At 37.4% G+C, this 16,643-nt stretch overlaps 1 non-coding gene across 1 annotated transcript; it reads left to right on the top strand.

Moving 5' to 3' along the window:
* Window positions 1-12,832: 12,832 nt before the first annotated feature.
* Window positions 12,833-12,939, top strand: LOC127741929 (small nucleolar RNA R71). Its single transcript, XR_008003117.1, has one exon. It is a non-coding gene; the product is annotated as a small nucleolar RNA R71 (small nucleolar RNA).
* Window positions 12,940-16,643: the final 3,704 nt, after the last annotated feature.

Below are 16,643 nucleotides of genomic sequence, written 5' to 3' on the forward strand. Positions count from 1 at the left end.
AACTCAAGCAGGGGCAAAGTCATACAGGTCGACGTTAGATAAAGAAGAGGCGCAAGTATGACTTCAAAAAAAATGAACAAACCAAAAGGTTGGGAAACAACTTAAGGCTCAAATGTGCTTAGCCAAAAGGGATACAACTCCACTCAAAAAAAGGCACAATCTCAAACAGCGCTACGAACATCATCCAAGACTAAAAAAAAAAAGGTTCTATATAAAGAACACTAAAAATTCATGGGACAAGTCACTAAAAGCTCGGATATCAAGCCGCAAGGATAACTTTGTCAAAGCAGAAGGTTGTCAACACAAACTTAAAGCAAGGCGTGATCCAGAAGGCAAGGGTAGAAAACCCGCACTACCACTCAAAAGATGTTGGACTATGAAGTACCAAACCTCTAGAAAATCTGCAAAGATTGCGAAGCAATGAAGAAACAAGCCAGACAGATGCTTGAGCACGACTTCCAAAGAGATCGAAGCTCTGAAAAACACGATCTCATGGAAAGATCGAACTCAAGCAGGGGCACTGTTCATACCCTGGGTCAAGCTGTCCGACCCGGGATGTTTAGCAACAAGCTGACCGACCTCTTGAAGGATCAGCACCACCACCAAGTCCAACAAGTCGGACACGGCGGCTCCAGCCACCATCAACAAGTCGGACACAACAGCTCCGACCAGCACAGAAGATCTCGTCCGAGATCAACCTACAGTTTCAGGTAACCCTCGGAACAAAAACTAATGAAAACATCCCTAAAAGTAGCTAGATCCTACTAAAAACTACCTAAAAACAATGCCAAAAAGCGTATAAATTATCCGCTCATCACTCCTCTCAGAAATTCCTCAATTTGACTGTTGGGCCTGCTTAGAAGCATTTGTCACCAAGCTGCAAGAAATTATGGATCAACTCAAAGAAGAGCAGTAGAATCAAAACAGCATGCTCTGCAACCTGCTCAAAAAACAGGAGAAGCATGGGAGTGAGATACAGGAGCTAAAGCACCAGAAGCTGTCCTTTGATGAGCTAGCCATCCCACAGATTGAGGGAGCACCTCTCTCTCAAAATAAAGGTTGTTGAGTCCTAACTCTGTGATAACTTCTGTTATTAGAGACCTATTTTAGGATTGCATGAGTATTAGTATTAGAGTTGCATGAGCATTAGTATTATTTTTATCAATTTGGGCATAATTTACTCCTCTTATCATCATCAAACATGAATAAAATAGTAGATTTTTTTTTAGAAGAGCAAGGGTGCAAATATTTTGAGTACAAAATAAGAAAAATTCAAATTATTTATATGTGGCAGCATTACTTTAGCTCTCTGAATGAATGCTTGAACAGTGCATATTTTTTATAGTGAAGTTTAAGAATGTTAAAATTGTTGGCTCTTGAAAAATAATGAAAAAAGAGAAATGTTATTGATAATCTTAAAAATCATAAAATTGATTCTTGAAGCAAGAAAAAGCAGTGAAAAATACAAAGCTTGCGAAAAAAAATATATATATATATAGGCAAAAAAAGAAAGAAAAAGAAAAAGCAAGCAGAAAAAGCCAATAACCCTTTAAACTAAAAGGCAAGGGTGATAAACCCATATTTTATGATATATTTTGTGCTTAGTTTGAGTGATTTATTCAATCCTTCACCCACTTATTCCTATTAATTGCATGGTTTTACTTTCCCTTCCTTATTATGTGATGTATGTGAAAAACATGTTTTCTATGCTTTAGAATTAATTATTTTAATTACCTTTATTTCCATTCGATGCCATGATTAGTGTGTTGAGTAGTTTCAGATCTTCTAAGGCGGGAATGACTTAAAGGATGGAAAAGGAAACATGCAAAAATGGAAGGAAATCGTAAAATGGAGTTTTGGAAAAACTGGCATCCACGCGACCGTATGGACGACACGGCCGCATGCCAAGCGCGAAGAAGCAGTGACGCGGCCGCATGACTGACGCGACCGCGCACCTAAAGAAGAGCACCTATGACGCGGCTCATGACTGACGTGACTGTGCGATAAGAAAAACTCCAATCGACGTGACCGCGTGACCCACGCAGACGCGTGACAGAGGCCACGCACCAAGAATTGCATAAAATGCTCATAGCGAATTCTGAAGCCCTTTTGGCCCAAATCCAAGTCTAGAAGGCATGGACCAGAGGTTATGAAGTGGGAAAATGCATCCATTCGGGGAGAGCTGGCAGTTTTAGTTTCAATTCATGATTTTGGTTTAGTTTGGAGAGAGGTTCTCTCCTCTCTCTCTCTCTCTCTTAGGATAGGGATTTAGGACTTCTCTTAGTTTTAGGAGTGACTCTCGATCCCAGGTTCAATGTTTCTTTTTATTTATTTTCTCTTTTATTTGTCTATGAACTTTTCCATGTTACATTTGATATTTATATTTAATATAATTTGAGGTATTTTCAGATTTATGATTGCTTTATTCAATTACGATGTCTTTAATTTAATTTAGAATTTTCCCTCTTGGCTTGAGTTAAATAATTGGTAACTCTTGAATTATCAAATAAAGCAGTGATTGAAATTGGCAGATCGCTCTAAAGCTAGTCTTCCCATAGGGATTGACTAGGACTTGAGGATCAAACTAATTATTTCACTTGACTTTACTTTGCTTTAGTAAAGGTTAACTAAGTGGGATTAAAATCCAATTCTCATCACAATTGATAAGGATAGGACTTCCAGTTATAATACTTTGCCAAAAATTTTATTAGTTATTAATTTATCAATTCTGTAATCTATTTCTCTTGCTTGAAACCTTTTTCAACCCCAAACACTGTTTTTCCATAACCAATAATAAGAACATACCTCCCTGCAATTCCTTGAGAAGACGACCCGAGGTTTAAATATTCGATTATCAATTTTAAAGGGGTTTGTTACTTGTGACAACCAAAACGTTTGCACGAAGGGATTTCTGTTGGTTTAGAATCTATATCTACAATGCGACTATTTTTAGAAAATTCTTTACCAGCAAAAATCCTAACTTCAAAGGGTAAAGAGGATCCAAGGCTTTGAGCATCAGTGGATAGGAGGGCCTAGAGGAATAAAATCCTGGCCTAAGCTGCTAAATCAAGCTGTCCCTAACATTGTGCTTGTGTCATGAAGGTCCAAGTGAAAAGCTTGGGACTGAGTGGTTAAAGTCGTGATCCAAAGCAAAAGAGTGTGCTTAAGAACTCTGGACATCTCTAACTGGGGACTCTAGCAAAGCTGAGTCACAATCTGAAAAGGTTCACTCAGTTATGTGTCTGTGGCATTTATGTATCCGGTGGTAATACTGGAAAACAAGATGCTTAGGGTCACAGCCAAGACTCATAAGTAGCTGTGTTCAAGAATCAACATACTTAACTAGGAGAATCAATAATACTATCTGAATTCTGAGTTCCTATGGATGCCAATCATTCTGAACTTCAAAGGATAAAATGAGATGGCAAAACTATTCAGAAGCAAAAAGCTCTAAGCCCCACTCATCTAATTTGAATTTGAGCTTCATTAAAGACTCTGAGATGTTATTACACCATAATCTTCTTTTATCCTATTTTATTTGTCTAGTTTCTTGGGGACAAGCAACAGTTTAAGTTTGGTGTTGTGATGAGCGGATATTTTATACGCTTTTTGGTAGTGTTTTCATACAGTTTTAGCATGTTTTATTCACTTTTTGATATTTTTTATTAATTTTTATTCAAAAAATCACATTTCTGGACTTCACTATGGGTTTGTGTATTTTTCTGTAATTTCAAGTATTTTTTGGATGAAATTGAGGGACCTGAGCAAAAATCTGATTCAGAGGCTGAGAAAGGACTGCAGATGTTGTTGGATTCTGACCCTCCTGCACTCGAAATAGATTTGCTGGAGCTACAGAATCCCAATTGGTGCACTCTCAATTGAGTTGGAAAGTATACATCTTGGGCTTTCCAGCAATGTTTAATAGTTCATACTTTGCCCGAGATTTGATGGCCCAAACTGGCATTAAACGCCAGCTAAAAACCCTTTTCTGGCGTAAAATGCCAGAACTGGAACCAAAACTGGAGTTAAATGCCCAAACTGGAACCAAAGCTGGCGTTTAACTCCATGAATGGCCTATGCATGTGAAAGCTTCAAAGCTCAGCCCAAACACTCACCAAGTGGACACCGGAAGTGGATTTCTGCACTCTCTACAGTTAGTTACTCATTTTTTTGTAAACCTAGAATACTAGTTTAGTATAAAAACTACTTTTAGAGATTCATTGAGGACTGATGACATTTTTTTCATTTCATATTGTATCTTCTATGGCATGAGTCTCTAAACCCCATAGGTGGGGGTGAGGAGCTCTGCTGTGCTTCAATGAATTAATGCAATTACTACTGTTTTCTATTCAATCACGCTTGCTTCCGTTCTAAGATACTCACTCGTTCTTGAATAGGATGAATGTGATGATCCATGACAATCATCATCATTCTCAAACTTATGAATGCATGCTTGACAACTACTTCTATTCTATCTGAGCTCAACGTAGTCATTGGGCGACAGCTTGAGTGCGTATCTCTTGGGTTTCTGATCCACGAGTTTGACTTGCCTCTCCTGACAACAGAGCATTCGAATCCGTGAGATTAGAACCATTATGGTAGAGGCTAGAACCAATTGGCAGCATCTTGAGATCCTGAAAGTCTAAACCTTGTCTGTGGTATTTCAAGTAGGGTCTAGGAAGGGATGACTGTGACGAGCTTCAAACTCACAAATGTTGGGCGCTTGACAGTGTGCAAAAGGATAAAGAGATCCTATTCCGACACAAGTGAGAACCAACAGATGATTAGCCATACAGAAATTGTACCTGGACCATTTTCACTGAGAAGACGGATAGTAGCCATTGACAACGGTGATCCACCAACATACAGCCTACCATAGAAGGAGCCTTGCGCGTTTGAGAGAGGAAGACAGTAGAAAAGCAGAGATTCAGAAGATAGAGCATCTCTGAAACCTTAACCTGTTCTCTATTACTGAATAACAAGTATCATTCATTTCATGCTCTTTTACAATTTGCAACAAAATCCTTTTTATCATTAATCTCCTGACTAAGAGTTACAAGATAACCATAGCTTGCTTCAAGCCGGCAATCTCCGTGGGATCGACCCTTACTCACGTAAGGTATTACTTGGACGATCCAGTGCACTTGCTGGTTAGTTGTGCAGAGTTGTGAAAAGTGAGATCACAATTTCGTACACAAGTTACTCAGTTGATGGTGAATGCAGTGATATGAAGATGGTTGAGGCTTGAAGATGCTCTGTTCTTTTGGATTATTCCGGTCTTACTGTCTATTCCAACAGTGAATGATTTCTTCTATGGCAGGCTGTATGTGATCAATGCCTTTCCTAATGGATCGTCAATACTCCTCCATATCTGAACCCCAAGGTTAGTGCGGATCCAGTTTGATTGAGGGTGAAGCTCCTGCAGTTCATTCTCCTTAGTGATCCTACTCAAAATAACACAGACAAGGTCGAATCTTCTAGATCAAAAAATGTTGCGCCTTTGGTTCTAGCCTCTACCATAAAGATCTAATCTCCTCGTACCTCGACTGAATTGATGTCTCGAGAAGTCTCCAACAAAGTCGTGAATTAGCGGTCTAAGAGATGTATGATCTAGCTAGTGGTTCATCATTGTCCGATGAAAGACTCACTCTGAACCCATGTTGAATGAGATAACCTTGTGCCGGTTCAATGCATTCATAATGATGAAGAACGGATATACATCTTAGAATAGAGAATCAAACACATATTGAGATAGAATAGTAGTACTTTATTAATCCATAAAACTCAGCTGAGCTCCTTCCTTCAACCTAGGAAGTTTAGAAACTCATACTGATAGAAAATACAATGATAAATGAAAATATTACAGGTCCCCTTCTGAGTCTGTAAAAGTTCTCAACTAAATACTAAGCTAATGACTAAGGATTACATAGGAATGGTAAAACAGTCTTTTAGTGCTAAAATCCACTTCTGGGCCTATTTGGTGAGTGTTTGGGATGAGCTTGATTGAAATCCATGTTCTAGAAGGCCTTTAGGGCATTGAACATTGGCTACGGGGTCCTTCTTGGGCATTGGATGCTGGTCTCTTCTCCTTTGGCGCTGGATGCCATAATAGGGCAAGTGGCTAGCGTTGAACCCCAATTTTCAGCCCTCAATACTGAAGCAAAGTATGAACTATTATACATTATTGGAAATCTCTAGATGTTAGCTTTCCATAGCCGTTGAGAACGCTCCATTTAAAATTCTGTAGCTCCAGAAAAGTTCTTTCAAGTGCAAAGAGATCAGATCATGACAGCATCTGCAGTGCTTTCTTTGCCTCTGAATCAGACTTTTGCTCCAGCTCCTCAATTTCAACCAGAAAACACCTGAAATTTCATAAAAAGACACAAACTCAAAGTAGAATCCAAAAATATTAATTTTCACTAAAACCTATGAAAACTTAATACAACTTAAACAAACAACTAAAAACTATATAAAAATGATGGCAAAAAGCATATAAAATATCTGCTCATCACAACACCAAACTTAAACTGTTGCTTGTCCCCAAGCAACTAAAAACAAAGTAGGATAAAAAGAAGAGTAAGGTACAATAAATCTCAGAGTTTCCAATGAAGCTCAGTTTCAATTATATGAGCGGGACTTAGTAGCTTTTTGCTTCTGAATAGTTTTGGCATCTCACTATCCATTGAAACTCAGAAGTGTTGGTCTCTTTAGGAACATAGAATCTAGATGATATCATTGACTCTCCTAGTTTTGTTCTTTTTTATTCTTGAACAAAGCTTTTAGAGTCTTGGCCGTGGCCCTAAGCACTTTATTTTCTAGTATTACCACCGGATATATAAATGCCACAGACACTTAACTGGGTGAACCCTTTTGGATTGTGATTCAGCTTTGCTAGAATTCCCAGATAGAGGTGTCCAGAGTTCTTAAGCACACTCTTTTTGCTTTGGATCACGACTTTAACTGCTCAGTCTCAAGCTTTTTTACTTGACACCTTCACACCACAGGCATATAGTTAGGGACAACTTGGTTGAGCCACTTAGGCCAAGATTTTACTCCTTTTAGGCCCTCTTAACCATTGATGCTCAAAGCCTTGGATTCTTTTACCCTTGCCTTTTGGTTTAAAGGGTTACTGGCTTTTTGCTCTTGCCTTTTGGTTTAAAAATATATTGGCTTTTTCTACATTTTATTTCTTTTTTTTTTCGCATGCATATATTATTTTTTTTACTTTTGCAACATGCTTTTTCTTTTTCTTTTTGCTGCTTTTTCTCACTTCAAGAATTAATTTTTAAGATTCTTCAGATTACCAATAATACTTTTTCTTTTTCATCATTCTTTCAAGAGCCAACATTCTTAATTCCAATTTCAAATATGCACTGTTTATTCATACATTCAAAAAATAAAAGCAATGCCATCACATCAAAATAATTGACTATTCTTAGTATAGAACTCGAAATTCATGTATCTCTCAATTCTTTTCAAATAAAATTTTCTTTTAAGTAAGGTGAGAGATATATGGAAAATTTTATAACTTTAAGACATAGATAGAAATGATCATGTAATAAGAACGAGAACAGACAATAAAAACATAACAGAAAACAAAAAAATAACATAAGAAAAGGGGATTAAGAGAACGAATCCACCTTAGTGATGGCGGCTACTCCTCCTCCTTGAGGATCCAATGTAGTGCTTGATCTCTTCAATGTCACGTCCTTGTCTCTGTTATTCTTCCCTCATAGCCCTTTGATCTTCTCTTAGTTCATTGAGGATGTGAAAATGCTCTTGATGCTCCATCCTCAATTGCTCCATATTAGAGTTCAATTCTCCAAGAGAATTATGCAATTGGTTCCAATAGCCTTGAGGAGGAAATTGAATCCCCTGAGGTATCTTAGGGATTTCTTGCTGAGGCGGTTGCATAGGCTCACGTGCATGCTCTCTAGTTTGCTCCATCCTCTTCTTAGTGATAAGCTTGTCCTCCCCAACGAATATGCCTCCTTCTATGACAATTCCAGCTGAATTGCATAGGTGACAGATGAGATGAGGGAATGCCAACCTTGCTTTGGTGGAAGGCTTTTCAGCTATCTTGTACAATTCTTGAGGTATCACCTCATGTACTTCCACCTCACTCCTAATCATGATGCAATGAATCATGATGGCTCTGTCAATGGTCACTTCTGACCGATTGCTAGTGGGGATGATAGAGCCTCGGATGAATTCTAACCATCCTCTAGCTAAGGGTTTGAGGTCAAGCCTTCTCATTTGAATGGGATTGCCTTGGGAATCCCTTTTCCACTTTGCTCCTTCCACACAGATGTCTGAGAATACTTGATCCAATCTTTGATCAAAATTGACTCTCTTAGTGTAAGGGTACAGTTCTCCTTGCATCAAAGGCAAGTTGAACGCCAACCTCACACTTTCCGGACTAAAGTCCAAAATTCTCCCTCGAACCATGGTGCTCCAATTCTTGGGATTTGGGTTTACACTAATGTCTTGGTTTTTCATGACCCATGCATTAGCATAGAACTCTTGCACCATTAAGATCCTAACTTTTTGAATGGGATTAGTTAGGACTTTCCAATCTCTTCTCCGGATCTCTCGTCGAATTTTCGGATACTCATTCTTCTTAAGCTTAAAAGGGACCTCAGGGATCATCTTCTTCTCTGCCACTACTTGATAGAAGTAGTCTTGGTGGGCTTTGGTGATGAATCTCTCTGTCTCCCAAGATTCGGAGGTGGCGGCTACGGCCTTTCATTTCCTATTTGTAGAGGGTTCTCTGACCTTGGGTGACATAAGTAGTAATGGAAAGCAAAAAGAAACACTTTTTCCACACCAAATTTAAAAGCTTTGCTCATCCTCGAGCAAAGATAAATAAAAGAGAAGAATAGAGTAAAAGAAGAATAAAATAGATGCCAGGGCATTCAGAATCTTTGCCCTCTGCATAGGCGTTTGAACGCCCAGGGTCTGCCTTTGGCTGGCATTCAATGCCAGCAAGACACTCTATCCAGAGTGTTCTGTTTTCATTGTTGAACCTTTCTGTCTTTGTTTTGACTGTTGCACATGATCATGAACCTAAAGAAATAAGTAAAGAAAAACAAACTTAAGAAATTAGAGGAAATAGAAATAACTAAATAGGGTTGGGTTGCCTCCCAACAAGTGCTTCTTTAACGTTATTAGCTTGACGGTAAGCTCCTTACGGAGATGGATATGGGCTCAAAATTTTGCCCTTGCAGTGAACTTTCTTCTTATCTTCTCATGGATGAGCTCTACATGCTCTAGAGACAGAACACGATTTAGTGTATGTGGTATGACTGGTTTCTTGGTGAAAAAAACTTTCATGCCAGGTGAGAGGCCTTTAGTGGGGACTTTCTTGTCCCTCCAGCCTTTAGGTACTTTCTTCTTAGTACCGTTGTTCTCAGTGCTTGTTGGTGACTGTCCAACACCAAACTTAGAATTGATGTTTGGGGGCTTAGTAAAGCTCTGCACTGAAAGAGATGGTTGGAACACTAAATGTTGTACAATTATCTCTCTTTTTTCAGAGGGAGAGTTGGGATGAGGCATCTTAAACAGAATGTGATCCTCGCCTAGTTGTAGAATCAGTTCTCCTTTAGCTACATCAATGATAGCATTGGCAGTGACTAGGAAAGGTCTTCCAAGGATGATGGATTCATCCTCATCTTCTCCAGTATCTAAGATAATGAAGTTTTTAGGGATGTAAAGGTTTTCAACCTTCACCAAGACATCCTCTACTAAGCCATATGATTTCTTCATTGATTTGTTTACTATATCTAGTGAGATGTTTGCAGCTTGTACCTCAAAGATTTCCAGCTTCTCCATTACAGAGAGTGGCATGAGGTTTATACTTGACCTTAGGTCACACATTGCCTTCTCAAAGGTCATAGTGCCTATGGTACAAGGAATTAGGAAGCGTTTGGGATCCGAAAGCTTCTGAGTTAGGTTCTGTTAGACCAAAGCATTTAGTTCTTTGGTAAGCACTAGAGGTTCTTCCTCCAGAGGTTTTGTACCAAATAGCTTGGAATTCAGCTTCATGAGAGCTCCTAGGTACCGAGTAACTTGCTCTTCCCTAGTGTCATCATCCTCATCAGCGGATGAGTGTTCATCAGAACTCATGCACTGCAGGAGTGTATGCAAGGGAACCTCCATGGTCTCTATATGAGCCTTGACTTCCTTTAATTCTTGGATAGGAATTTCTTCAATGGGTGCTGAACACTCAGTAGGCAAGCCATTATGGCGTTCAATGCCAGTTCTGGTGATTCTTTGGGCATTGAATGCCCATCATACATCCCTTTACTGGCGTTCAACGCCAGTTCCTTTACCAAGTTAGGCATTGAACGCCCAGAAGGGACCTCCTTCCTGGCGTTCAACACCAGATCTAGTGCCATTTTGGGCATTGAATGACTAGTGAGGGCTTCCTCACTGGCGTTCAATGCCAGCTTCTGTGCATGTTTGGGCTTTGAACGCCCTGTGAGATGCTCTTCACTAGCGTTTAACATCATCCCAAACTCTCCATATTCGGCCTCAGCCTCTATGGTGATGGCCTTGCACTCTTCTCTTAGGTTTACTTCAGTGTTACTAAGAAGAGTGTCAGGAGGAGTCTCAAGGATCCTCTTGCTCAGTTGACTAACTTGTACCTCTAAATTTCTAATGGAGGATCTTATTTCAGTTATGAAACTATGAGTGGTCTTGGAGAGGTTGGAGACTATAGTGACCAAGTTAGAAAGGCTCTACTTAGGGTTCTCCATATGTTCCTGAGAAGATGGGAATGGTGGTCTGTTGTTGAACCTGTTCTGGGTTCTTTCACCTTGATTATTATTGAAGCCTTGCTGAGGCTTCTGTTGATCCTTCCATGAAAAGTTAGGATGATTCCTCCATGAGGGGTTGTAAGTGTTTCCATAGGGTTCTCCCATATAATTCACCTCTTCCATGGTGGGTTGGTCAGGATCATAAGCTTCTCCTTTAGAGAAAGCTTCTTGAGTGCTGCCAGCTGCAACTTGCATTCCAGTCAAATGCTACGAGATCATATTGACCTACTGGGTCAAGATCTTATTCTGAGCCAATATGGTATTCAGAATGTCAACTTCAAAAACTTCTTTCTTCTGAGGGACCCCATTGTTCACAGAATTTCTCTCAGAGGTATGCATGAATAGGTTGTTTGCAACCATCTTAATGAGTTCTCTTGCCTTTTTAGGCATTTTCTTCAAGTGGAGTGATCCACCTGTAGAACTCTCCAATGATATTTTTGATATCTGACGGAGGAAAAATATCGGTAAAGATTTTCACAAAAATATCACGTTGCAAGTATAGTTCTAAACCGAAAATTAAACCTATCAAAGTTTAGATTGTTTGTCACAAATACAAACCCAATAAAATAAATCGAAGTATTCAAACCTCGGGTCGTCTCTCAAGGAATTGCAAGGAAGTGTGTTTATTATTGGTTATAGAAAAGTATTTTTGGGGTTTTTAAATGTTGAATAAGGAATGTAAATGACAAGAAAATAAACTAATAACTAAGTAAGCTCTTAGCAAGGAAAGAGAATTAGAAGTCCTATCCTAATTATCATCGTCAATTGTGATGGTAAATGTAAATTGCCTTCACTTAGTTAACCTCTAACCAATGAAGGAAAGTCAAGTGCATACAATCAACTTGAGTTCACAAATCCTAGTCAACTCATAGTGAAAGATTAGACTTATTGAAGTTCAAGCTAGCCGAAAATCTTCAATTACCAATCAATAAGAGACTTTGACAACACAAGAGTCTCTAAATTACTCAATCCAAGCTAAGAATACAAAAATCTAATTTAAAATCCAACCAAGAATTTTATCAAATACTTGGAAGGCATGAAATAGAAATATGGAAAATTAACAAGACATAGCAAAATCTAAGACTAACAATTGCAAGAGGAAACAATAACAACAAATTAAAGAATGTAATCATAAACATGTAAACATAAATTGCATTAATATGGATTAAAGAAAACAAGAAGAATTCATAAAATAAATTGGCAGTGTAAGGAAACTAATAAGAGAAGTAGATAAACCAAAGTACTAGAACAAATAAAAGTAGAAGAAAACTAAATTAAAGCAAGGTAGAAATCTGAATTTGAGAAGAACTAAAACTAAAAACCCTAAAACCTAGAGAGAGGGGAGAGCTTCTCTCTCTAGAAACCTACATCTAAAACCTAAAAATTGTGAATAAATAAAAAGCGAATGCTTCCTCCTTTCCAGCTCCACTCTACAGCCTCTAATCTATATTTTCGGACCAGAAACTGGGTCAAAAGCAGCCTAGAAATCGCCCCCAGTATTTTCTGTTGATTGCAGCACGTGACGCTCGTTACGCGTACGCATCATCCACGCGTTACGCGTCGCTAGAATTTTCACTAGCCACGCGTAGGCGTTAGCCACGCGTGCGCGTCATTTGTCTGCTGCATCTGTCACGTGTATGCATAGTCCATGCGTACGCGTCGCTACCAGAATCTGAAATCCTTAATTTCTTGTGTTCTTTCCACTTTTACATGCTTCCTTTCCATCTTCTAAGCCATTAGTACCCTATAAAACCTGAAAACACTCAACAAATATATCACGGCATCGAATGGTAAGAAGAGATGATTAAAATTAGCAAATTTAAGGCCAAAGAAGCATGTTTTCAATCATAGTACAAAATTAGGAAGGAAAATATAAAACATGTGAATTATATGAATAAGTGTGAGAATAATTGATAAAATCCATTTAATTCAATACAAAATAAACCATAAAATAGTGGTTTATCAACATCTCAGAAAGACCATCCTAAAAAATTCCTAGGATAGACCATTCTGAGAGCATATCAGGAGGACATCTCCTGATCAGTTGCTTGTATCTTTCCCAAGCTTCATAGAGGGATTCACATTCTTTTTGTCTGAAGGTTTGAATTTCCACTCTAATTTTGCTCATCTTTTGAGGAGGAAAGAATTTGGCCAAGAAAGTATTGAGCAACTTTTTCCAAGAGTCTAAGCTCTCTTTAGGTTAAGAATCCAACCATATTTTAGCTCTGTCTCTAACAGCAAAGGGAAAGAACCAGCAAGTGCACCGGGTCGTACCAAGTGTACCTCAAGTGAATGAGGATCGATCCCACGAGGATTGATAGATTAAGCAACAATGGTTAAGTGATTTACTTAGTTAGACAAACAGAAAATGGTGTTTGAAGGTTTAAAAGCATTAAAAGTAGATTCAGAATATTAGAAAGCAAGCAGTAAATAAGTTGTGAATAATATATGGAGAAACAGTTAAGGCTTCAAAGTTATCTATTTTCCGGATTGACTTTTCTCACTAACTATTTTAATCATGCAGGATTTAATTCATGGCAAACTATATGTGACTATACCCTAATTCCTTAGATCTTTTTAGTCTCCTCTAAAATTCATCAACCGCCAATTCCTTGGTCACTTAATTCCAATTAGAGGGTGAAGTTCAATTCTAGTTTATATGCCAGAAAAATCCTAATTACCCAAATATAAGAGGATTATATGTCACATATCCCGTTAAGTCCATATAATTAGAATTTAAGAAAATTTGTTTTCAAGCTGATTTTCAAGTAAAGAGCTTTTCCAAGTTATACAAGAACTCAATTAGAACCAAGGTCATACTTCTGTTCCACCCAGATTCATAAAATAAAATAAAATAATTCTTGAATTATAAATCAGTACATGAATTAAAATAGAAAAATAATAGTATCAATCCATACAATAGACACAACTCCTAACCATAACAGTGGAGGTTTAGTTGCTCATGGTTCAAAGAGAAAACTAGGATTCAGAAAAATTGTAAATTGTAGAATCAGGTAAAAGAGAAGAGAGGAGCCCGAAGGGCTGATTCTTTTCCCTTTTATATCTAATCCTAATTAATGTAAAATATATTTCCTAAAAACTAAATAATATCCTTTCCTAATTCTAAAACTAATAAAAGTTTAAATCAAAATTAATTTAATTGATTTGTGCAACCTTTAAACATGAATGGGGACTACTTGGGTTAGAAGAGTTGACACTGAACTTGGAAGAATCCAAGTTCGGCGTGGACTAGGCAGCAAGTTCCCCTTTACTTCTTCGCTTGTGGCGCCAAACTTGAGTGAACTCAAGTTTGGCGTGAGGTTGGTGCATGCAGCTTTCCTTGAAATTCTTGTGTTGGTGCCAAACTTGAGAAAACTCAAGTTCAGCGTGGAGATGGCAGTGCGATTTCTCTTTGGAGGCTTTGAGCTGGCACCTAACTTGAAGAACTTCAAGTTCGGTGTGGAGATGGCAGCGTGCTTTCTGGAAACTTCTTTTGAGTTGGCGCCAAACTTCAGCTTCCTCAAGTGATCCGTAAAAAATGGAAAAAAAGGGTATACTATTATATATAGTTGGAAAGCTCTGAAAGTTAGCTTTTCAATGTCGCTAAAATTACGTCAATTGAATCTCTGTAGCTCAAGTTATTCTTATTTGAGTGCAAGGAGGTCAGAGTTGACAGCATCATTCGCTTTCTTCTTTTTCTGCTATAAAATTTTGTCAAATCCATCTGAATGCTACCTGAAATAAATAAAAATTGCAAACAACTCAAAGTAGCATTCATAGTGGCTAAAGGTAATTAAATCTTGATTAAACTCAACAATTTGAATGCAAATTCACTAGGAAAAGATAGAAAGGATGCTCACGCATCACAGTATCACAGATTTACAAGAATTCCGATAGGAATTGGTGTGGATCTTCCAGTAGAAGTCCATGGAACTTGCAATCTGTTGGAGAAGAGAGACTAACTGAGGCTTAAGCTCAAAGTTGTTAGCTCTAATGGAAGGTATGGAGATACTTCTTCCATAGAAATCAGAGGTAGGTATCGTGTAGTCAGCAAGAACCTTTCTTGCATCTCCTCTATTATTAGCATTGTCTGCCACTCAGCTTCTTGTTCAAAATTTTTTGAGAGGTTTCTTCTGGAGTGTTGTGCTTTAGCTTGTTGTAAACGCTTCCTTAGAGTTTTCTCAGGTTCAGGGTCAGGATTAAAAAGAGGTTCTTTATCTCTGTTCCTAGTCATAAACAAGAAAAAAAGAAGACAAGAAAGAAGAAGAATGGGAGCTCTATGTTCAAGATCAGAGGACTCGTTGTGAGATATGAAGAAGAAATAAAAGAGGAATGAATATAGAGAAGAGAGAAGAAGAATTCGAAAAGAGAGGGATAGAAATTCGAAAATTAGAAGTAAAAAGAGAAAATATTTTTGTTTTTATTTTTATTTATTAAATAAATTTAAAAATAAAACTAATTAACTAAAAAGATTTGAAAATTAAATAATGAATTTTCGAAAAATAAGAGAGAGAAAGAAAGAAGATATTTTCAAAAATTAGAAGAGAGAAGAATTAGTTAGAAAGTTTTGAAAAAGAAGAAAGAGAAAACAAGTAACTAATTAAGAAAGATTTGAAATTAAAATAAGATAGAAGATTAGAAAAGATAAGATAGAAATTGAAAAGGTTTGAAAAAGATTTGAATTTAAAATTTGAAATTAGAAAAGATAAGATAAGAATTTGAAAAGATTTGAAAAAGATAGGATTTGAAATTTGATTTTTGAAAAAGATTTTATTTTAAATTTTGAATTTGAAACAAGATAAGATAAGATTTTTGAATTTTAAAGAAAGATTAAAAGATAAGATAGTAATTTGAAAAAGATATGATTTTCAAAAAGATTTGAATTTGAAATTTAAAACTAAGATAAGATAAGATGATGATTTTGAACTTAAATTTTGAAAAATTGGTTGTAATTTTCGAAAATTGAGATAAAGATAAGAAAAAATATTTTATTTTTTTGATTTTGAAATTAATGATGAAAGAGAAAAAAACAAAAAGACACCAAATTTAAAATTTTTAGATCTAAGGACACTATTGTGCAAAAATTTTAAAGAAAAATGATTAGCGGATAATTTATACGCTTTTTGTCATTGTTTTTAGGTAGTTTTTAGTAGGATCTAGCTACTTTTAGGGATGTTTTTATTAGTTTTTATGCAAAATTTACATTTATGGACTTTACTATGAGTTTGTGTGTTTTTCTGTGATTTCAGGTATTTTCTGGCTGAAATTGAGGGACCTGAGCAAAAATCTGATAGGAGGCTGAAAAAGGACTACAGATGCTGTTGGATTCTGACCTTCCTGCACTGGAAATAAATTTTCTGGAGCTACAGAATTCCATATGGTGCACTCTCAATTGCGTTGGAAAGTAGACATCCAGGGCTTTCCAGAAATATATAATAGTCCATACTTTATTCGAGTTTAGATGACATAAACTGGCATTCAACGCCAGTTCCATGCTGCATTCTGGAGTAAAACGCCAGAAACACGTCACAAACCAGAGTTAAACGCCAAAAACATGTTACAACTTGGCGTTTAACCCCAAGAGAAGCCTCTACACGTGTAAAGCTCAAGCTCAGCCCAAGCACACACCAAGTGGGCCCCAGAAGTGGATTTCTACATCAATTACTTATCTCTGTAACCCTAGTAGCTAGTTTAGTATAAATAGAACTTTTTACTATTGTATTCAGTGTCTCTTTGACCGTTGGGTCTTTTCCCTATTTTTCGAATTCATATGCCATTTAGGGAGGCTGGCCATTCGTCCATGCCTAGACCTTGTTCTTATGTATT

Source organism: Arachis duranensis, chromosome 9 (genome assembly GCF_000817695.3).
Source record: "Arachis duranensis cultivar V14167 chromosome 9, aradu.V14167.gnm2.J7QH, whole genome shotgun sequence".
Taxonomy (NCBI): domain Eukaryota; kingdom Viridiplantae; phylum Streptophyta; class Magnoliopsida; order Fabales; family Fabaceae; genus Arachis; species Arachis duranensis.